The 24,008-nt window shown below is 31.4% G+C and overlaps 1 protein-coding gene and 1 long non-coding RNA gene across 2 annotated transcripts in view; both read right to left on the bottom strand.

Moving 5' to 3' along the window:
• LOC134229841 (sushi, von Willebrand factor type A, EGF and pentraxin domain-containing protein 1-like) overlaps positions 1-24,008 on the bottom strand; it is a 230,087-nt gene that overhangs the window by 115,413 nt on the left and 90,666 nt on the right. The gene's annotated exons all lie outside the window — the stretch shown is intronic.
• Positions 517-9,041, bottom strand: LOC134229837 (uncharacterized). The gene is made up of 3 exons (XR_009984238.1): positions 8,946-9,041; positions 7,083-7,230; positions 517-621 (listed from the first exon to the last, which is right to left on the bottom strand). It is a non-coding gene; the product is annotated as an uncharacterized LOC134229837 (long non-coding RNA).

The following is a 24,008-nucleotide window of genomic DNA, read 5'->3' as shown; positions in this document are numbered from 1 at the left end:
TCTCAAAAACTATTGAGAATTTTTTATACATCATAGAAGCAAAGTTGTTGAAAATGTAAAGCTTAATCTAATGGAGTCGTCAAAATACGTCCAGTAGTCGGAAAATGCGTAATTCTGCCGTTTTGACAAGTTATTGGGTAACATATGTCTCAGGGAGCATAAAAATTCATTTTCTGTGCGTTGTTGTCACTTTCGGTCAAACCGGAAGTAGCAAACAAATGGCTTATTTTTGCGTTAACTAACATAGCTTTAGAGGATTTAAACCATTTTTGGGCGTTATTTCTCATTTTTATTAAAAATGAAACCTACTTCCGGTCAAACAGGACGGAAGACCTATTCGTTGCTTTGCAACGCGCATTGCTCTAGTTTTATATTCTCTCTCTCTCTCCCTTTGGTAATAAAAAAATAAATGCATTCATATATCATACATATAAAAGTATTTAAACTACATGACGTTTTAAAACTTACCTTTTCTTGGACAAAAGATTGCACAAATAATTACAGCAGCAGCAGCAGCAGCAGCAGCAGCAGCAAAAATACTAAAAAAAATCCACTCCACAATTCTTTTTCTTATTTGATGATCGGTAACTGATGTTTCTCCGAATTTGAACCATTCAATTTCTGTTTAAAAAAGAGAAAATGACTCGTGTACTAGCTGTAAAATTTCATATTTCATGGGGTCCATTTTCGTAGTTTTCAGATAAAATATGGATAGAATAATTTTAAGCATAAATCAAGAATTACATTCCATGTTAGACATAAATTCATTGGTCTATTCAAAACTCGAAAATAACAAGGTATTATATATATATATATATATATATATATATATATATATATATATATATATATATATATATATATATATATATATATATATATATATATATATACAATTCTTGCTGCTTTTTGAGGTCAATACAATGATTTAGCCATCTGAGGAGTACAATATTCACTGAGCCCGAAGGGCGAGGTGAATATTGTACTTCGAAGATGGCTAAATCATTGTATTGACCGAAAAAACAGCAATAATTGTTTTATTATATGATTCACTGATAAAATGATGCAGCTCATTACTTGTTAACTTGCATTTCATTAAGTCGTAGCCAAATACAAGAGAGAAACAGACTTAAAATGTAAATAAACCTTACCAGTAGTGTCAATTTGAAATGTTCTTTAAATCAATTTTAGTTGCCATGAAAAAGAAATAATATAATGTCAGTCTTTTTATAGGATAGATTTTGAAAGGAAGGAGTATTTATTTTCAGGGAAAACTGACTGCCAAAAAGTAAAAAAAAACAAAAACAAAAAACCAAACATGTTGTGAAGTAAAAATGTTGGACGGGGGTCCTGCATCCCCTCTTACCATCCCCCCCATATATATATTCGCTTATGTTTTTTTTTCACATGAAAAAAAAATCACAGTCGTTTAAATAGCTTTCCAGAACAATTTGTACCAATTTGGAATTTCCCAATCTATTATTAGATCAATGTGGAGGAAATAAATCCTTGTATTGACCTGGAACGTCACGTGCAGGTCAATACAACGTAGTATTTTTCTAACATAGTTGGATATCAGCCAATCAGAGAGATGGAAATTATTCAATCATATAATAAATATATATATTTATTATATGATTGAATAATTTCCACCTGTCTGATTGGCTGATATTCAACTATGTTAGAAAAATACTACGTTGTATTGACCTGCACGTGACGTTCCAGGTCAATACAAGGATTTATTTCCTCTACATTGATCTAAAAATAGATCGGGAAATTCCAAATTGATACAAATTGTTTTTGAAAGCCATTTAAACTACTATGACTTTTTTTCATGTGAACAAAACAAGCGAATATATATTTTCAGGTGAGGGTGGTAAGAGGGGATGCAGAGACACCCCTCCGACACTTTTACTGAACAACAGTTTTTACTTTTTTGGCAGTCAGTTTTCCCTGATAATAATCCTTTCTTTAAAAATCTATCCTGAAAAAAAAAACTGACATAATTTTTTTTTCAAGGTAACTAAAATTGATAAAAAAAACTTTATATAAAAAAAATATATATAAGACCTGTAAGGTTGATTATCATTTTAATTAAACTTCTCTTCATTGTATTTGGATAGGACTTAATTAAATGCAAAAAAGTAATGGGTTTTATCATTTTATTAGTGAATCATATAATAAAACAGTTATTGCTGTGTTTTTTTCAGTCAATACAATGAGTTAGCCATCTTCGAAGTACACTATTCACCTCGCCCTCCGGGCTCGGTGAATATTGTACTCCTCAGATGGCTAAATCATTGTATTGACCTCAAAACACAGCAATAATTGTATAATATATATATATATATATATATATATATATATATATATATATATATATATATATATATATATATATATATATATATATATATATATATATATATATATATATATATATAATACCTATATATTATATTTCCATAGTTTCATTTCCAATCTTCAGGAGTTTGACAATACAATGCTAAGTTACACAAAATCAACATTCATATTGTGACATTATAAAGCGCTAAAACTTAGTCGTGCTTTAGCAAAGTTAATTATGACGTCATGATAATACGTAATTAAGTTATTACGGGAAATTAGATTTTTTAAAAAGATAGCACAGTTATATTGTGCGGGTAAAAGAATATTTCTTAAACGAAATATAATTATGCTGCATTTAAAACAGGTTTATGTATGTTTATGAAATGTTTTTTCTTTAGTTTCACGTTCTTTTTCTGTGGTATCACTTCGGAATTTGTAGAAAGGAAAAACAGTAAAATTGGGGAATTTATTTTTGGCACATTTTCTGTTGTGTTCGCTTACAGCGGTACACTGGTATTTTGGTTCCCTAATTTGTTGTCGGTGTAAGGTCATTCTGTGTCTCAAGGTGTCTCCTGTCTGGCTGATATAATTTTCACCGCAACCGGCACAGGTTATCACATAAATAAGATTAGAGCTGGTGCATGACATTGATGTTTTAATTGTAAATTCGCTTCCAGTTTAAAATCGCCGGGAAATTACACAAGGCCGGGAAATTATTTTTTAGGATATGACCCAAGACAAAACAAAATAACGTAGCGCAAATCAAAAGACCGGACCAAAAACACGAACCAAAAGTAATTAATTCATCTGTGGAATGTTTACGGATATTGAAACTAAAATTCTCGAAAAGGGATTAAACTTTACCCCTACGCCAAAAACTACTAAAGGAAATTACAAATGATACGGACACATTTTGTAGAAGATTGCAGAACAATGCGGCAGTAAAAATACCACCAGAAATAACTTGAACAAATTAGAATTGAATGCGATTGAAAATTTAAGACATGATGAAAACATTATCATTAAGGAAGCGCCTTAGTCATAATGGATCGCGAATATTATAAATCAATGTGTCTTTCTGTACTAGAAAATAATTTATACTACGAAAAATAACTTACATAGAAAGTAAGAAGGTCATGCAAAAACTCGAGACTATCATAGATGAATACGGACAAAAACTTACTGCCAAGGAAACCGCATATCTTTTATTATTTAACATTAAAACCAGTAACTTTTATGGTTTGCCAAAGATACATAAAAGCCAGACAATTCAAGATAAATGCAAAATTTCCGGATCAACATACATAAGTGTTGCAAGTCCAGCTAATTTCACAATTAGACCCATAGTTGCGGGACCAACGTGTGAAACTCACAGGATAAGTAATCTATTGGATATATTATTAAAACGGTATGTTACCGAAATTCAAAGTTATATATGAGACACAGTAGATATTTTTAATACAATTCCTGAGAAAGTCAACTCTGAATCCATTTTGGTTTCCTTTGATGTCACCAATCTCTATTCTTTGATGTTTTAACATGAGAAACAGATAATTACATAAATGTTTTTATAAGAGATTAGCCTGAGACATAGCACTCTGTCTCTTTGTAATTTTGACAAATCAAGAGTCCAAAAAGTGTCACTGGTCAATTAAACAATTAGATTAATGTAACATATCGTGAGAAAATAAAATATAACAAAAACATAAAATGTAAAGTAGAGTCCAAAATAAAGTTTGTTTGTTTTTCAGAAACGGTGTATTTTTCACTGTGATACTATGATCAATAATTTATCATGCACTACTTTATTTTTAAACATGTAAGCAAATATGAATATTACGATAAATATTGCAAAAGAATGAAATAATCGACCAATTTTAATAATCGTAATTATAGACTGAAAAAATTCATTAAATGCTTTCATTGATTTCAAAGACATTTAGCTATCCTGGTAATATTAAAAAAAACGAGATCAGGACTGTCCACTCAACTTTTTCTTACCCAACATGTACAAACAAGCTGTATGTTGCAGCTAACCGACTTTAGCGTGGGAGAGAAGTGATCTCGTCTACTTCATTTGATGTGGTGACATTGTGATGTAGTAATTAAACCTCACGACAAGTAATGCGTTAGCACGTCACAATCAGAGAAATATATTATGTCTATTGAAATCAGCTCTCGTTTCAAATATTAGTGATGACATTTTTCCCCCTCAAAATCCGCTTACTTTAAGAGTTCAGTCACAACCTACATGACCTATAAAAACAATATCATCAAATGCGACTTGGACATTGACTCATCCATTATCTCGTCCAACTTCATAATCGACAATCTTTTATACTGAGGCGTGTTTTTTTCAATATGATTTTAAGTCATCCTAATTAGTTTTTTTTTTCTTTTTAAGACCAAGATCTAGTAAATGAAGGTGTCTACAGGTTTATCAAATTTGAAAAACGATTTCCTTTAATGATGATTTATAAGTTTAGCTTGATCAAATAAGGCGTTTAAGTGCATAATTAATAGGTAAACAAGATGTAAAATAATATTTTAAACTGTTATTTTGAATGAAAATAAAAAAAAAAAACAGTTATGAATATGGAATTTTTTCAATATATGTTATCAGGATTCGATGAGTTTTGACGATGAGATTTGGGTTTTGTATATTAAATCATGCAATTTTCAACTGGGCTTGGAATTTCAGGAAATCGTGACATTTACATGCAGCTTTCATTCACTGTTGAAATATACTTGGAAAATAAATTCGGGCAAAATTGAAACTAGTGTATCGGATAACTAATAACATTGCCTCCTCCTGAAAACAGGTGGAGTTTATGTCGTCTCATCGTTGTTAACAACAATTTAAAGTTCCTGATGCTACGAGTCTTACTTTCTAAACCAATTATAATCTATTCGCCATTTGGCAGACGCTAATTAGGTAGCGCCGTGAATGCCACACCTTACTGAAAGTCCAAGCTTAAATGTGAATTGTTCTTACATTAGACATAAAAGTCTTTATAGAAATCTTAAAAGAAACAAAAAATATTCTACAATATCTTTTGTCAAAAATTGCACTACGCCCATAGTTTCAACCAGACGCCAGGCTGTTTCCTTTAACCCTGACGAGCTTCGTCATGCGACTTTGAAGTCTAGATATCTAATGTAACTTAACGTTTGAAGTGGCGGATTAACGTTTTTAGCGTATTTTTGATAGTACAACTGGTCGCCCGCGTGGCTCAGTGGTTCGAGCGTCTGCTCTAGAGTCTTGAAGTAAGAGGTTGGTCCAAAAGTGGCGAGTTCTAAGTCACAGTTGGACGTGGAGACCGATCCTTTGGATGACACCGTATTAACCGAGGACCCGTGTCGCAATAGGTGCTGTAACGAAAAAAGATCCCTCCCTGATCAATAACCTTGGTGCCGAGTATAGGACACAATTTCCAGCTCTCCACCGGCAAGTGCCATATGAATGTAAAATTCTCGAGAGGGACGTCAAACAAAATACAATCAATTAATTGATGGTACATGCACAAGGGACTCCGGATCCCCACCCTCTCTCTAGATCCGCGCATGCATAAATATTTTTATTCGGTAAAAGACAGGGTCCTGTGTTTTTAAATTTTAAATGGATTTAATAACTTAAAGCATAAACATAGTAAATTTACCTTTAAACAGGATCCGTTTATTAAAAGTAGCTAAACATTCAATTCAAAAAATATATTGTAAAGTTCAAATACAGGAGCTATTCGATCCCGCGCAGATTTCGGCTCAAATTGTCAGTTAATATCTATTTAATTAACATGTCTTCCCCGGACTTCCAAAATGTAATCACTCAAGCTTAAGACCTAAATCGATCCAAGAATATACAGAACAATCCATATATCGCTTATTTTTCGTGTATGTAAACATCCCAACTTAAATTTATCCACCATGTTTACTGACCTTGACAGATTTTGTTTTGGGACAACCAATGAGATTAGAGATAATTGGGAGCGGATGTCCTTGTAATTATCTCATTTTAAGCCTAAATATCGCTGTTTACGTTAAAAAATGGCATGATTTCATTTATCAATGTTTACAGATATTACATTTAAAATTGTATTAATAAAAACCGACAGCTGCTTTATTGAGTTATTCTAAATTTCAAGCGCAAGTCTCAGTACGTCACGCGCGAACTGTCTAAATGCTGAGTAGAAGCGACAGGTAACATTCAGAACTATTTCACATGCTTTTCGCTTTAAACGGTCTATGTTGTCGACAGTGTATAAGTATCACGTCTTGATAGATGTCAGTTGAATGTAAAAACAATTTATTCTGCCTGCAGTCGCCCGTATTTAAAAAATGCACCATTACGGAGATGCTGTAGAATCGTAGCCCTCTCCAGAAAACATCAGATTAAAAAAATCGGAGAGGGCTACATTATCGCAGTTACTATATACCATATCGGCTTCCAGTATTTTTGGGTCGATTTAGGAAGATGAGCTTCAAATCGAAGAAACTGTATCCCTGTTTTCTGTTGACTAAACGCTTGTTCACGACTGACAACCGCATCAACATTAAGGAAAATAGTCACTGTAGGGGAAGAGCCATTTATATACCGAAATAAAATAATGCCTTGGAATCCAGTTGTCCATTTCACACCTGATATAAAGCTTATCTAATATTATATACATGTATTATAAAGTCATGTTCTCTCTCGCTCTTTCTCTCGGTGTTTGTGTGAAATTTAAATGTCTTACCTGTTCGTAAATTCTTCAACATTGAACTGTCACTACATCGATATATTGTGCCATTTATTTCTGAATGTCCTCCATTCTTTATAAGTTTTGATGTCCTCATGTTTGCAGATTTTCTCTTATACTTGCAACGGTTATTTTGAAAATTGTTCTGAATGAAAAAAAAAAAAAAAAAAAAAAAAAACGCACATTATTTTAAGAAATGTCTTCATTTTCATAATTTTATTTAACTGATTATGATTATTAACCTTGGGCCAATAATTTTTAATGACATATTTCTTATCTTTACGAAATACGAAATACAAAATAAGTGTAGCGTATTTAAAATATGAGTTTAACAATATATACATATATGTCTTTAAATAATCACGGTGACTGTTAAAATAACTTATCCAATAATGCGAGTTTGAACCTTATCTTCAATAATTATTTTTTCTTAATTAAATGCCAGTGTTTTTGTTTTACTTAGTTTTTTTCAGTTTAGATAACTACCTTTAGAATTTAAAATACAAGAATACACCGTGGAACCTCTTTATTTTTCTTTTGTCAAGCGTTACTTTGTTCTGTCAAACTTCATTTTTATTTACCTTTTCAACCTACATTTCCTCAAACTCCTAATTTAATTACAACATTCATTCTCCTCATTTTTCTTAACCTTGTCTAATCCACGATTTCTCAGGTATAGGAGTTTGGCATTGCCCAAGTTAGTTTTAAATAAGTAATAAAAATAAAATTAAATTAAGAAAAATGTATTCTATTTGAGCTATTTTGTACAACTAGCAATTGTGCTTATATTTGTTTTTCATACACTTATATTCGTTTTCTTCATGATATCAATTGCTTTTTAAAACAAAAAATCAGTAGTCAACGAAAGATTATAGGAATTAACTGCGAGAAAACTATCAAAAACATTAAATGTTTATTTCCAAATAAAATCTACTGCATGTTCTATAATAATTAGTGTTGCCAAATCGGACGATTTTTAGAAACCGGTTACTTGCTTCATCTTCCGATCGAGTACCCGGTTACTCGGATGATTTTTGGTAAAAGTATCAATATCTTTTATTTATCTTATTCTATACCAATCGGTAGTAGTAATGCACAAATATACTGTATAGGGACATTATATTTACAATACACACATACGATATCGTCAAAGATTTAAGATTTTAAAATAAAGAAAATTAATAGGGAATTCGACACACCAAGTCAAATAAATACGTCATCGTCAATCACCATTTTACACTTTCTTTTTCAGCCCCCGAAATATGTCGCAATCAAGGAGAATAATTATTTACATACTCCATAATTAATAGTTAATATGTGGAGTGTCCAGTAAATCGCTGGTTTCCGAATAATTTATGCTTAGGTGATTAAACAGATTTTGAATCAGCTGTTCTTTTGTTACAACTCCAAGCTTATTATGTCTGCGGTGGCATCTCGTTAAATTATCAAATGGGGTAATTAGCGGTATACATGTAACTCAGGCCTTCAAAATATGTATACCCTAAGCAATCAAAGCTATAAATTATATAAACTGTGAAAACCAATCAAAATAGTTTGATTCACTACAACCATGCACTAGATTAAGTCTAACGGTACCTAAAATTAGGGAAATGTGTAAGTTAGTATACATTTTTAAAATCATAATACATTCATTTTCTATGCCTTATATATGTAGAATTTATTTTATCCGAGTAACCGAATAGCAGTTTTACTAACCGATACTCGCAACGTTCGACGGTTAACCGGTTAACCGGGTACTCGTTGCCAACACTAATGATAATACGAAGGCTCAAGAGTGTAATTAAAATAAAAGCATGCTTTTTGTTAATTTGAGATATAAATGCATATTTTTTATCCTACCTTTGATTTGGTCATCGATATGACTCCATCAGTTAGAATTAAGCATATGAAAAGAATGGCAATATATTTGGAAAACATTTTGATGGTTAAGTATCTGAAAGAAATCAAAGTATTTTTAATATACATCTCAGTACAGTCAAGACAAAAAAAAAAGAGGTGGGTACAACTATTCAAAACATACAATTTAATTGTGTATTCATACAATAAGTAACTCTTAAAATAAATTTAAAAAAAATATGTATTGATTTTATGGCTTTAAAGGGCTTACTAACTGGGCTTTCATACTTCTGATGCGTTATCCTTTCCTCAAATACCAACACTTTTGCCTCTTTGACCTTGTCCTAGGGGGGTTGACCTTTTTTAAAAAGACTTTAATCTTGCCAATAAGATTTAATTTGTAGTACCAGGTACTTGAGACAGAACCTTTTCGTGGATATCAATAACTTTGATCTTTTGACATGACCTACATGTACATGTTTGTGTTTAATCTACTTTTAAATAATTTTACTTAATTTTTGAAAAGGAAGTTATTATACTTTCATATTTCACAATTGTATTTCTTTTGAGAAGGCCTTACTTTTCATTACAACATATTTGTTTTGCATTTGAAATAGTGCTATGTTAACGTTGCCATATCTTGTCATCAGTGTTTCACAAACACATCTTGTCTCATCCAAAAGTATATTGTTGATTAAATGTCAATAGGAAATACTACATGTAGTACATAGCTGGTACTTTGATATGCATTTCCTGAAAACATACTTGAGATTTAATAATTTTCCCTATATAATGATTGACTTTAATGATGAACATACATGTACCATGGGTAAATATCCATTATTTTACAAATTCAGAAGCATTTTTGTTTGCATTTTTAATTACCCATATCTTAGTTTGCAGGACAAAAGGGTCGGACTTCTTTAAAGAAAACTGTCGATATTCTTGTTTTATCAACTTGCTTATTCATAGCTTACCTCACTTTAAAAAGATCTTATGCAAATCAAAAATTTTAAGCATATCAAACTTCAAAGCAACCGAATCAAAAATTAAAGTATATTAAGAACATGAGAAATAAGGAAGTCCATCTTTTCTCATTCATAAGTTAAATCTGTCTCTGTGTCTGACGCTAAAGGGGCCAAGTATGCATGTAAATATCGTGTCTTTGTGTTTAACTTCAGTATGCCAGGACTATTAAAATTGACATAGGAGTACTCGTGTAATTTAAATCTATGTTTACATTTTTATAGTCTAAATCTACATTTGCTGCTTCACAATAAAATGGAAATATAAGGAATCACAGTCTAATTAGTATAGTATGCCAGGGACATCAACGACAGCAGGAAACATTGGATAATTCATGCATAATGGGCTTGGCCCGTTACGAAAATTATTCCATGTTTCCCACTATCGTTGATGCCCTGGCATACTTTACCTGTACAAAGTAGACAGTGATTCCTTGAATCAGTGTTACACTGATATAATAACACGTAATATATCGCACTGATGCCAAAGAAATCTATATAATTTATAACTAAATAATGTCATATCTACAAGGATTAGTAACTTGTTATGCACATTGTACGAACAAAAACATTTCTTAAATAATCTTAAAGTTTATACATGTATGTGTAATAAAATTTCGTGAGCTATCGACACAGGATTTGAAATAAGTAGTTGTGTAAGTAATTGCCTGAGACAAAATATTACATGTTAAAAAAAAATGGAAAAATTATCTGAACAAAGGATATCAGCAATACTACAACTCCAGAATACATTTATTACATTCTGGTTTTGATTTCTACCAAATAATATTATTCCACCAAGAAGATATATAGTAATCAAGATCTTTGTAAGCGTCGTTCGCAAAACAAAAAAAAAATCCTTATAAAAAGGTAAAATAGGAGTATCGTTCAGTAAAATCGTAAACAAAACGTCTCCCTCGAAAAAAATATGCATTAGGATGAAGGAATGGGTGGACTTAACTGGCCAGAAAAAATGCCGGAAATTTAATTTAACGAGGCCGGGTCTAATTCGAGTGCGCATCACTTTGCGCAGCTTTTTAATTTCATGCAGTCATTAATCATTTTAATTTTGATACAAAATTAACCTTATTTGTAACTCCTACTGATCTGAAAATGTGATTTTACGACAATTATTGGAAAAAGAACGTTGAAATGGCTCTTACAACATCACCATAGATATGTATTTTTACCGTAATATGGCAATTTTAGAGGTATTTGGCTTCGATCTAGACCAGTCGAGATGGTGAACTTTTTTGAAATTTCACAATTTGGCAACATTTTACATTTACTTTCATTTACTTGAATGAAAAAAAAATCCCTAGGGCAGAAGTACAAAAAATATTGAAAACATGTAATAATTTGGCGATTTTCCAACAAATTCCCATACGGTCCAATAGTAAAGTTTGACAACATTTAAGATGGCCCACTAAGAAAACGGGGTGGTAAACATTCGATATTTCAATCCTAAAACAATAAATATAACAGTAAAAATTAATTATCAAAAAATTATCAAAATCCCTAGGGCAGAAATAATTAGACTCGGCCTCGTTAAGTTTCACAAAATGTTAATTTTTTTCATCAAATAAATTAACCCCCGATAATTATCTTAACCTGTATAAATGGCACGGATTTGAAATTACACGCTTTTTTCGAGGTAAATTAAATAAATATGAAGGGAATGGTGTCTGAAGATTTCTTGAATACATGTAACAATAGATAATCAGGGTCACACGTTTTTCTTCGTCTGAATACAGAGTCAGTCCATGTTTGTCGGCTGTTCTTAAGAAAACTGTAGTTGTAAATTGAACAATACATTGTTATATTGAACAATATATTGTTATATTAAACGGAGAAGAGCCGACAAACGTGTAATCACACTTAATTTAACAAAAAACATGTTCGAAAGGAACGTCTCGCTTCCATTGTTATGTCTTCGATTGACCTGTTAAATACATGTACATGTATTACAATTCATCACGTGATGTCAAACTGCGAGTGTACTCGTGAAAACAGTTACATTGTACTTCAATCTGACCTCGATCTAAATTGTGTTTTGTTCCTGTTTTCAGAATTTAGCTAAATAACTATTGTTTTAATTTTGCGTGTCAGTGTCATCACACTGTTAAAATAATGACATCGCTATAATATGCTTAACACGTGTTCGAATTTCTGGAGCGAGGGAGGATAGAGAGAGAGAAAGAGATGTCAACAATGACGACGATCGATAGCCCTGCCTCCTATAAATATTGTGTGACATAAAAACCACCCGGGTACATGTCGAATTCCGGAAGACGATACTCATATTTCGTTGCATCAGTTTTGATACATGACAACATGGCATTCTTTTTGCACAAATATTCCACCTAATATAACCAGGTATATGTAGCTTTTTCCATTGCTCATGATATATTTGGGATTCACTTCATTTACAGCTTGGTAGAGGGGTCGCAAAAAGATCCAAAACAGGGTATTAAGGATATACGATCCTCAGCCAGGAAGGATAACTCTTTAATTTATAATTTAATTCAAAAAGTCTTTAAATAAAGCTTGAAATTGGAATTTTTTCATGCAACAATTTTCATTTTATGCCTCTATGTATGATTCAATGTTCTTTAAAGTAATAAGAAACAGTATTTAAAAAAGTGACATTTGTACCTCATAAAATGAAGTAAAACTTGCATATTTTAAAAAAATCAAATTTCTTTTAATTTAGCTTTAGTTACCAATGTTTATATGCATGATTTGAAATTAGACGTGATTTACGGTGTTTTCTTCGAAAGGAAACACTTCATACACTATGCATTATAAAACAATGGAAGTAAGTAGGAGAAAGTAAAGTTCAAATAAGTGTAAAATTCATGCAATTTTCTTTAAAAGCCTGGATACCTATGATTTTTATTTCTAAAATGTATTTCTTAATCAATTATCAATTAAAAAATATGCAGTAGGTAGTTCAAATCGCATTCCCTAAAAAATTATTTGAGATTTACTAATTTTCCCTATATAATATGATTAAATTTAAAGATGAATTTTAAAGAAACACCGTGGGTAAATACATTTTAATTTGAGAATTTAGAGACATCTTTGTGAGCGTTTTCAATTACTCAATGCCTGATTTTCAAAACCTGAGGATCGGATAACCTTAAGTCCACCCATTCTTTACAGTGAATGTTTATTTATCATTTTTAGGAGCATTATAATTTTTTAGATAAAAGATAGACAAAAAATGTTTTATGATGCTTGACTGTGCATGGGGTTAGGTCTTAGGACCTACGGCGCACGGTAAAAAACGAAGGTTTAATTAGAGAATAAACTGAGTATTGATTTGAAATAAACGATTTAAAAAGATAAGTTTAGATTGAAAATATTCTCATTCGATTAAACAATCTATTTTGTCGTCTTTTAAAATTTCAAGAAACATGGTCAATTCGTTGCAGCTGTTTCCTGGGCATTCGAAGTGGGAAAGTGGTGAACATAACACATGAACAGTGCTGAGCTTTGATGGCATTACGGCGCACCAGAGAACAGTTTGCATTGATTTAGAAGTTGAAACGACGCTTTAAGAAACTTTAAATGAATATAGAAGAAAAAAGTCCCAGATTCTACCAAGATTATTGAAAAAATCAAAGGAAAGGCCGCGGACATTATTCTCCAATAAATCACGAACGTCATCAAAAAAGTATCAGATCAGAAACACGTGTCAAACCTGTAGAGTTGAAACAATTATTTGACTCTAAAATGAAATGCTTGTTTAGACCAGATCGATGTGTCGTTTTTTGCAGTCTGATTACTGTAAATTGCATCAAGTTGCTAATGAATGTCTGTTTTTATAGCCTAGCGGGGCTTTTCCACGGACCTCCCTGCACATTTAAACACCAATTGCACACTTTAAACAGGAACATAATTTTGTTACTGTATACAGGGTTATTTTCGCCCTTCAACACTTGCAATTAATTTTGCCTCGTTTTAAATTCGCCCAGTCATAGTTTTGTTTAAGAAAATATTATATAATTCGAGTTCGCCCTGTTTCAAATTCGCCCAAACGAGGATAGCGCAAAAGGAACGAAAATAAAACTGGGGCGAAAATTTCCCTGTATACAGTATTGTTTATTCATTAAAAATTAATCATTACATATAACGAGCAAATTTGAAATTTACAAAGGCTATTTTTAATGCTAAGAAAGCTCAATTTGTCTGCATTCCACACACATGTAAGCAAACACATTTTCACTCTGGTGTTAAATGGAACAGTGTAATCGATATATGGTGACCTATTTCGTTTCTCTACAGAGGAAACGATCAGGCGTATTTTAGCGATCTTTGTAGAAAAGAAATAAAGTGTTTGCCGTTGTAAATGTAACATGATACCCTTCTCGGTCTCGAATTGTTGTTTGAAAGATAAAAGCCTCGGCTAACGCCTCGGCTTTTATCTTTCAAACAACATTTTGCGACCTCGGAGGTTATACTGCAACATTCACGAAAACGCTTACTTTATTTTTTAAATAATAACTGTACAGCAGGAATTTAATTCGCGGAGTTAATTTTCGCTATATTCACGGATAAATGAAATCCACAAACTCAACATACAGTGAATTAATCTTTAGAAGATTTTTAAGGATAAATTGAAATTTTTGTATTATCTGTGATTAGATTCTTTACAATTATTTCAAATTGTCTTTCCGTAAAAACACAAAGACAGTTATTTATATATCTAAGATGTAGATCGACTGTCTTTAAAATTATACGGGTGTATGGATCAATACATCAACACATTCATGTAGTTGTTGGTGTTTTAAAGTTTATTAATTGTAAGATTTTTTTTATAGCTAACGATTAATTTTTCCATCTGGTATACGTTCGATGTAATTATTCAATGAAACATGCTTGTTTAATTTCACCCGTGCGCATCACTTAGTCTCTTTCTTTAATCATTTTTTTTTTCTCATTTGGACCCGGAAATCAAAAAAATTATCTGAATGCATAACTATGTTCTGACTTCAAATCGCGATCAGTCCGGAATTTCGTTATTATTTAATAGGGCTCAAATCTACTTTCCTGTCTGATATGCGCGGTATACATGTACAGATTTTGAAGTTTCGTAAGACAGAGACGGGAGAGATCGGTCTACATATTATATACATAAAGAAAAATGCTTACAAGTACTTTTTAAAAAATGTATGATTTTTCCTTTTCGAGAATTCAAATGACCGCGATATGCTGAAAATTGAAAATACTGTATACAGGGTTATTTTCGTCTGGTCTTATTTTCGCCCTTTCACACTTGCAAACAAATTTGCCCCGTTTTAAATTCGCCAAGTCATGGTTTTGTTTAAGAAATAATACTGTATTCTTTGAATTCGTCCCATTTTAAATTCGCCCAAATGATAGTAGGGCGAAAGGGGCGAAAATTTTCCTGCATACAGTAATTGCGATATTTTCCAATGGCGATTTTAACTTGTTACATGTATACAGTGCCAGATTTTAAGTGTGGAAATGAAATTGGAGCTTTCGTAGTCAAGTCCTTCTTGTTTGAGTCCCGAGGTAGTACAAAACAAACTGACAAACTGCAACTGTAATAGCAAAAGACGCCGTCACCGTTGACCGTCAATGTATGATTGTCTACTAGTTGAATAATGGTGGGAATATTGTTCATATCTTACTAATGAATCCTCAGAAGATCGCACATTTGTGCCAGATTGGTTCCTCAATTATTTATGGAGAATAAAGTATATGTGCATGAAGGAAATATCAAAATTTAAGTGGATCTTATCCAACTTTATTTACAGCGCAAAGATTAAATGTTACGCTGTTTTAGACACTGATGTTATCATATGTGCGCCGTAAGGCGATACAATTCATAACATAAAATCGCATAATTCGTTTATTTATGCATATATCTATTTGAAATTTGTTATATTTATTCAGAAAATATGTAATAAATAAGGAGTAGTGAAAATTTCAGAACGTAATGATGATTATTATTCACGCGAGACAACATGTCCATAATTTTACCAGACAACCCTCGTAGAGTATATGAAATAAGCAGTTTTAATTTTGAATTATCATTTCAATGCATCCTTACTATCCAAGAACGGAGGACTTGCCTTTTAAGCGACAATGACATACATGTACTTGTAAGTCATATACGTATAGATTATAAAGTTGAATCACCTGAGTTGTAGTTATTCAAAAGATGCAGACACCTTTTTTACATAGAAATGTTTGGTATTTTTTAAAATAGGTTCATACTCTTTTTCACACTGTGCATTTTAAATTGCACGAAGAAGAGACAAAGTAGGAAAAGATCTACAAATAAATATATGTGTAATCGTTTTTAAAAACCTAGCAACTTGCAACTGTAGCTTTGAATTTTTGGTAGTAGAAAGATCAGCTAATAAAGATACTAAGAATGTCAATTTTAGCTATTGTAAGAAATTGATGGATAAATAATTTTATTCAAAATTAGCAGCACATATCTTCTAAAATTATGCTAATTGTAGATGTTATTTTCTTCCTCATGTTTTTAAACTTCCATTTCAAATAAGATATCATCATTAAAGGCAGAAATTTTTATCACCGCCTTCAAAATACCTGGTCTGGGTAGCACTGTCAATCAAGAGCATGAAGATCCATCATTGAATGCTGGAACTTGATTGACCTTTTACTTACTGGACCCTGTGTAAACCCTCTACACCTTGTTTGGGACACGTCGGGACCTTAAAATTAAGGTTTGATCCTTTCATATTTACCAAACATGGTATAGAGAAACTGTATTACTATAAATATTTTATCTTGATAGTTTAAGAATTAAATATTCCTTTAATATTTCAAGGGATTATAATTTAATATGCTTTAAGAAAATACACTATGATACATAAAAACTTTTTTTCGAAAGGAATTTGGATACAAATTTTTTTATGCTAAACAATATACCTAAAGTTGAAATGTTAAAGAGTCAGCAGCACTATGTGAAGTAATTAAGTCCAGATGATACAATCAACAAAAAGATGCCTGGATTTGAATATATTTTTTGACCTGTGTTTATTGATAATGTTGAAAATAATAAATTTCTATGATGTAAAAAAAATTCGAAGCCTTCTGTGATATTCAAAATTCTACCCTTATAAAACCATCCTTATTATTCTATGCAAATATTTTCACTGCAAATTCCATTTTTGTGTAACTTTGAATAAAAAATTAAAAACTTCGCGGTGAAACTTATTCCTTTTTTTCGTAAAAAGATTACCCAAGTTGTTATTTTCAATTTTCTTTTTGACAAAAGTTCGTTTGTATCATCTGTCGTTAAATTTGAAAATATTTATAAAAGTTTCTTATCTTGAGTCACTTGTATATTCCTTTGTTATTCAGAAAATAATTAACAGGCAAACCTTTTTAGCATGTATCAAGATAAAGATAAACCAAGATATTTTTAATGAAACGTAGTTAACACGGCTTTTTTGGATTTATTAAATTGGATCCTGAGGATGAAAGAATTAAGTCTATTTTGATAAATACAAACATTTTTTTTTTTATTTAACACATATACTTACATATTAAATAACCTTTCTTTTAATATTTGAATTGATAGTATGATATCATAATAATTTTTTTAATGGGTGTTTTCAAACATTCAAAAATAAATTCAACAAAGACTATTGCAAAAAGTTTTTACTTTTAATTTAAAAGTCACCTCAAAATCCCCAACACAGGTCAAGTTTGTCATCTGGGTATTTTACTGCGAACACTATTTAGGAAACAAACGACCAGAGGTAGCTAGACAGCTAGCATTCACACCTGTACAAATTAAGACCCTCACTTACCTGAAATTTACCGCCCGGTAAAATTTTCTGTATCTAAGTATAACCCAGCAATATCCATAGCTGTTCTTATGCTTAATGTGTACATTGTAATATTTACATCCACTGATTATATTCTCCTTTATTTCTTAGAAAACTAATTGCTGTTAATCAGTGCATGTACATATTTCTTGATTGGTGGCTGTTCTATCAATGAAACGTAATATGACTTGGCCATCTATAATACGTCTACTGTATAATTAATCCTAATTTAAATGATTATTTTAAAAAAAAGATATAAACAAGCAATTGTCTGTCTTTGGTTGTTAGTACGATTGAATGACGCAGATATTGCAGAATAAAATTGCATAATTAAGCATAATTAGGCGGCGGGTTGTGTTTATTTTTTGCAGCTGCGACATTCATTCTCGTACTAACAACCAAAAAAACATTTTATTGTTTAAATAAATGAAACAGGTATTTTAATGGTACACTGAAATTGACAGAAACCGCGAATGCATTGAATAAAGGCGCCGCAAACATAATATATATTTTGATGTACAACTTTGTATAATACATTTGTATACTTATGAAGATTGTTTGTTATTTTTATTCAATACCAAATGTGTAGGATGTTATTTCAATGTTAATAATGATTAGCTTAGTATGTTATATTAAAATTAAAGAACCATTTCTCAAAAATTATAAGTGTAAATAGATTTTCTTTAAAAAAAAGCGACTACCAACAGCCATGCACACCATATCACTTCACTTGACACTAATGTGTCGAATTCGTACACACGACGTAACCTCCTTACTTTGCCACTCTTGAGCAGACGCACAATCCATTATATGCAACGCGGGCTATTAAGGTTTACGGATATATGACACTTTGCAGGTTTCTGAAAAAAACTCGACATTTGCAACAACCATTTGACCCCCAGGTTGAAAAATCAGAAATTTGAAATACCATTGCACATCTTCAGGACACCCATTTTCATATCCCTAAAGTTGCACTGGTTACTGGTTAAATTGTGAGGGAAATCACTGGAATGAAAATATTTTATACCAACAGACGGGCCAGGATAATAACGATATATTCCTTAGAAACTTGCTTTGGGGACAAACATATACTACTATGTATAAAGATAATACTAGCTGTATCAATAAAAAAAAAACGGCTACAGAGAAAGAGCAAAATCGCAATTACACACATACAAACAAATCATTTTAGTGTAGACTTTGAATATAATAAAACACACAATGTGAAAAAAAAATGTAACTTTAATCTGCGAAAAAGTAAAACTTTCATAGTAGAAAAACGCCCTTATCAGGAATATTTAAGATATACTTTATCTTCAAACGCGTAACAAAAATACGATGATGATAATAATAATAATAATAATAATAATAATATAATATGATAGAAAAAATACCTTTCAAGTGATGATACTGGGAAGCTGGTGAATTGCAAGAGTTGATTTTTCTGCACTGATAGGAAAATGCTTGTGCTTGGTAGTTATACACGAGATGAATGTTTAAAGCTATTTTCATAGGATAAAAATTTGGCCAATGAAATTCCTTCATGAGAAGAGCTTATGTATTTATGGCAAAGTGCAAATGATTATCGAGCTAGATGTTAAGAAAAAGGAACAAAAAGATGTTTTAATACGTAGAACGCTGTCATTTAAAAAAAGATTGGTTCAGGACGCTAACTGTTTGAATTTTATCATGTGAGACTGTTTTATAGATTTAAAAATTCAACTGGCAAAACATTTTTCTCGGTAAACAAAGAAACCTTTTAAAGAAAAATTAAATCAATGATAACTCCCATAATTATAAACAATATGACTTTTATTGGTTCAATATAGACTTGCCTAACCATCATGATCATTCCTTTTTCATAGATTGGGAGAAGCAAAATTAAAACATTAAGAGATGAACAATATACACTTATCCACTGAGTGTGAGTCGGATAGCCCTTTTATCAAACCCTCGACAGAAAACTATTTCCCGAGAGTTTTATAATATTGATGTATGAAATAATTTCTGAATTTTGAATTTTTTTTGGAATAAGATAATTCTGCAAGAATAATCTGAAATCCTGATGATGTCATAATGTTATTTAAGTCATTATGACATCATCAGTTTCAAGTTTTAATAAATTTAATTACAATACAATAGCATAAATGATAAATGAGAGGCATATATATAAAAACAAAGTATAGCAATAAACTTAAAAAATAATAATGGCATGATGACATTTAAATTTTGGAGGACAGACTGTGTCGTTTATTTTATCTATGAATAAACAAAGATTTAAAAAAAAGATTTTAGCTTTTTTGACATAATTTCAGAGAACAAGCGTATTTGGCGTTTTACTAAAAAATGGGATGTAAAAGATTCTTTCTTATGCTGTGTTTTTTCATTCTAAAATGAAATGAAATTCATCAGTTTTTGCCAAGTATTACGTAATGTACAAACTCTTTCAACCAATGCAATAATTCACCAATTACCAGTTACAATGGGCAGGTGAGGTGGTTTGAAGTTCTAAATTTTTTTATTTTTTTTTTATGTTTACTTCATAAAATACTGAGACATTTTCGCATCCAAAAACACTCTTAAAAATGTTGTAAATTTGACCTTTTTATGATTTTCTTAATTTCAATGTAGCAGTCAGGATGTATATTTTTGGCGATGTAGCGGAAATGTTAACCCCTCGTTTGCCACAAGTGTAACTTTAATTGATGTGTCATTATTACCAGGATTAAACGCTTTGCTAAAACTCAAACATCCAATGACCCTGAAATTTTAGTAATATCTTTCCTCGGAGTCTTTTTGATCTTAGAGGTAACTTTTTTGTAAAACTCTGGGAATAAAGAATCGCGATTTTCTAAAACTAGTTTTGAAAACTTTTGCGTTTCAACCTCTATTCAATACCGGTTTTCTTTTCTATCCCCGCTTTTTCCTTTGCGGCTTTTTTTAATGCATATGCAAGGTTAGATTTCTTGGTAAAATGGTGTATATTTTAACTGAATTTTGGGTTAAATACCGTTTGAAAGTAATTATAAGAACTGCATTTTTTTAGTCAAAGCGACTGACTCTTCTTGTTCAGATGCATATTATTTGATCGTGGGTGTTTGTGACCTCCTTCCCCTTTTTGTTAACCGAAAATATACGTATGCATTCTAGCCCTGCGAATTTTTCATTTATATTTACATCACTTATACTTTTTGCTTATAACCTTTGCACAAACAAGTATTTAAATGAATTAGAATGAATTAGAACAACATATAGTTTGATAATTATTTTCTAAATTTACACCAATTATGAAGGATTCATTTGACATTTTGTTTAGGTAAAGTTTATTTTTCTGCACATAGTCTAGTAGTGTTTTAAGATAAATATTATAAAATCAAAATTCCATAGATACAGTCGACAAAGTCCTAAAATATCCATAACATTGTAGATAAGAAAGCAACTAGTTTCCTATGATATATGTAATATCGTAATGAAGTTTTTACCACTATGATGTAAACACTTAAGCTTTTTCTGGTTTCATCTTTTTGCATAATAGATTTCCTGATCCTATGATATATACATGCATAAGATAAGAGAATTGCTGAATAAAGAAGTGTTGAAAAGGCTGAGTAATATTAATTTTTGCACGTAGTCTTCGTAGTAAAGTGGAAATGCCATAGATACAGTCGATAAAGTCCTAAAATATCCATAACATTGTAGATAAGAAAACGACTAGTTTCCTATGATGTAAGTGTTATTATAAACAAACTGTTATCACTAAAATGAAGACACTTAAGTTGAGACTTTCTATTTTCATACTTCTGCATTATATATTTCCTGATTCTATGATATATACATGTACTGTACTTAAAAGCAGTTAAAAAAAAAATGCTGAAAACGCATACGAAATTAGTGATTTAAACGTTTATTTGACAATATGTTTCTCTTTTCCTTTTTCTAAAATTGTGAGTACATGCTGAAGATGATTTATGTTCAAACAGGCACGGAGTAAAAATAAAGGGTTTATTTAAAACAAAATATTTTACAACTGAAAATGTTCATTGTAAGGCTAGTCCCGCTCCTTTTTTTGATGAAGAATAGTTGAATCAGGGTAATTTAACTGTGTATTAAGAAATCTTGGTTGTGCAAGGAAATTAGGCCCTCCAATTAGTCCTCCAAATTTACATTCCTACGTCGATACGATATATCCTGGTGAGCTTGAGATAAAACATACCAAAGAGTCTGACACATCTGTTTCATACTTGGAAATTTTACTTTAAAAAGAGGTTAATGGTAATCTAACAACCAAGCTGTATGATAAACGTGATTACTTTAACTTTTCTATCTTCAACTTCCCTTACTTATGCAGCAATATACCTTCATCACCTGCATATGGAGTATATATATCTCAGTCGCTTCAAAACGCAAGAGCATGCTCTACGCATGAACAATTTCTAAAAAAGAGATTAATTATTGACAAGGACGTTAATGTAACAAAAATATCAGCAGTCTCGTTTTAAGTCATCATTTCGTAAGTTTAATGGTGGATACAATGATCTTGTCAGCAAGTACAATTTATCATTGAGTCAAATGCTGACGGACGTTTTACATACTAATTGTTAGTTCATTATTCAAACACTGAACGACGGATTTTACCGTTAGTTTCCGATCATGACAATGAGCACAAGGCGGGTGTGACCGGTCAGCAGAGGATGCTCACTCATTCATAGAAACTGATCCCACCTCTGATGTTTTGGAGGTCCGTGCTTGATCGGCTCTTAATTTGTATTGCTCTATAGACTTTGAGATTGAAAACTGTTCGTTATTTCCATATCCTTCTACTCAAAATAACTACTCCCTCCCCTAAATGGGATTTTCGTGTTCGAACGATTTTCCACCTTTTTTTGCTTTTAGTTTTATTTTCTTTGGGTTGGTTTTTTTTTTTTACCACTTTTCCATTTTTGAAAAACGATACTAGGTGCCTGTCCCAAAAATGAATTGATAAATAAAAGTTTTCTGGACCAGCATATACATAATCGGAAGGAGGAAATATAACGTGCAAAGGATTTGATATTTCTCAAGGGAATTGAAGGTATCAAATATAAAACTTAGTACTTAAGAAAATATGTTTTTTTTTTAAATGATCACAATATTGCGAGGTTTATACCTCATTAGAGTTGCACATATAAGTTGACGATTAGATGTACACTATTTTATGTACACCCACACATATACACACAGAGAGAGAGAGAGAGAGAGAGAGAGAGAGAGAGAGAGATTTTGTAAGAAAGATCCGCCCCTGTGTATTCGTTGTCTCTAAACCAAGCCAATTTAGATCTGCACATGCATAGTTCTTAACAGAGAGGACTGTAAGTTAAGGTTTATAAACCCTCTTCTCACTAAGATGAAATGTTGATTGAACTTTAATAATTTTCCAAAGAAATTGTATTTTATATGTAAAATACAAAGAATTATAGAATAGCCTGCGAGGCAAAATTGGTAAAAAAGACACTTCAACTAACAGAAACCTTTGTCATTAAGAGTTATCTCTCTTATCAGAGAATCACACCTCATTTTAAAAAAATCCAACCCTAAATTTCCTTACAAGCAATGAGAAAAACTTGACAATAAATAAACAAAATAAAAACTATGATAGTGGGGTCGTGGGGTCATTGTTTTCTAATGAGGAGGATATAACAAGTTATTTTTTTATTTGTTTCAGTATATAGTCATATTTGAATGAAAAAGCAAATTCCAAGCGGGCGGGGGGGGGGGGGGGGGGGCAATCTCCCTAGCCACTCCCTGTCCCTGAAATTACAATTATATTGGTTTTGTGATTCCAAAATAGTAGATTGTTTTTCGATTTGACTATAAACATATTTTGTTTCTTGTGTTTATATTATATTTGTTTGTCTTTTTGTCTGCAGAAACTTTAACCTTGCCTATAAGTTTTAAGTGGGATGGGCTATACACATGGCTGCTACATTTCATAGGTTATCTCCTGTGACAAGACCTTATGTTGAATACCATCAGTTTTGACCTTTTGATCTCTTGACACAGGAATTTTACTTATTTTTAAAAGAAAAATACCAAACTTTAATCTTGACCTTAATTTTGAATAGAAAATGCTAGGGCTTTATTGCTTAACATGTGAACTTTCAACAGGTTGTATAAATATATTTGATCTTGATCCTAGAGTTTGATCCACTTTAAAAAAAAAAAAA

The sequence above is a fragment of the Saccostrea cucullata genome, unplaced genomic scaffold (assembly GCF_032062105.1).
Source record: "Saccostrea cucullata isolate Sc308-1 unplaced genomic scaffold, CSIRO_AGI_Scuc_v1 ctg444, whole genome shotgun sequence".
Lineage (NCBI taxonomy): Eukaryota > Metazoa > Mollusca > Bivalvia > Ostreida > Ostreidae > Saccostrea > Saccostrea cuccullata.
Note: the sequence above shows the minus strand (reverse complement) of the source record. Positions and strands in the feature narration are given on the sequence as shown.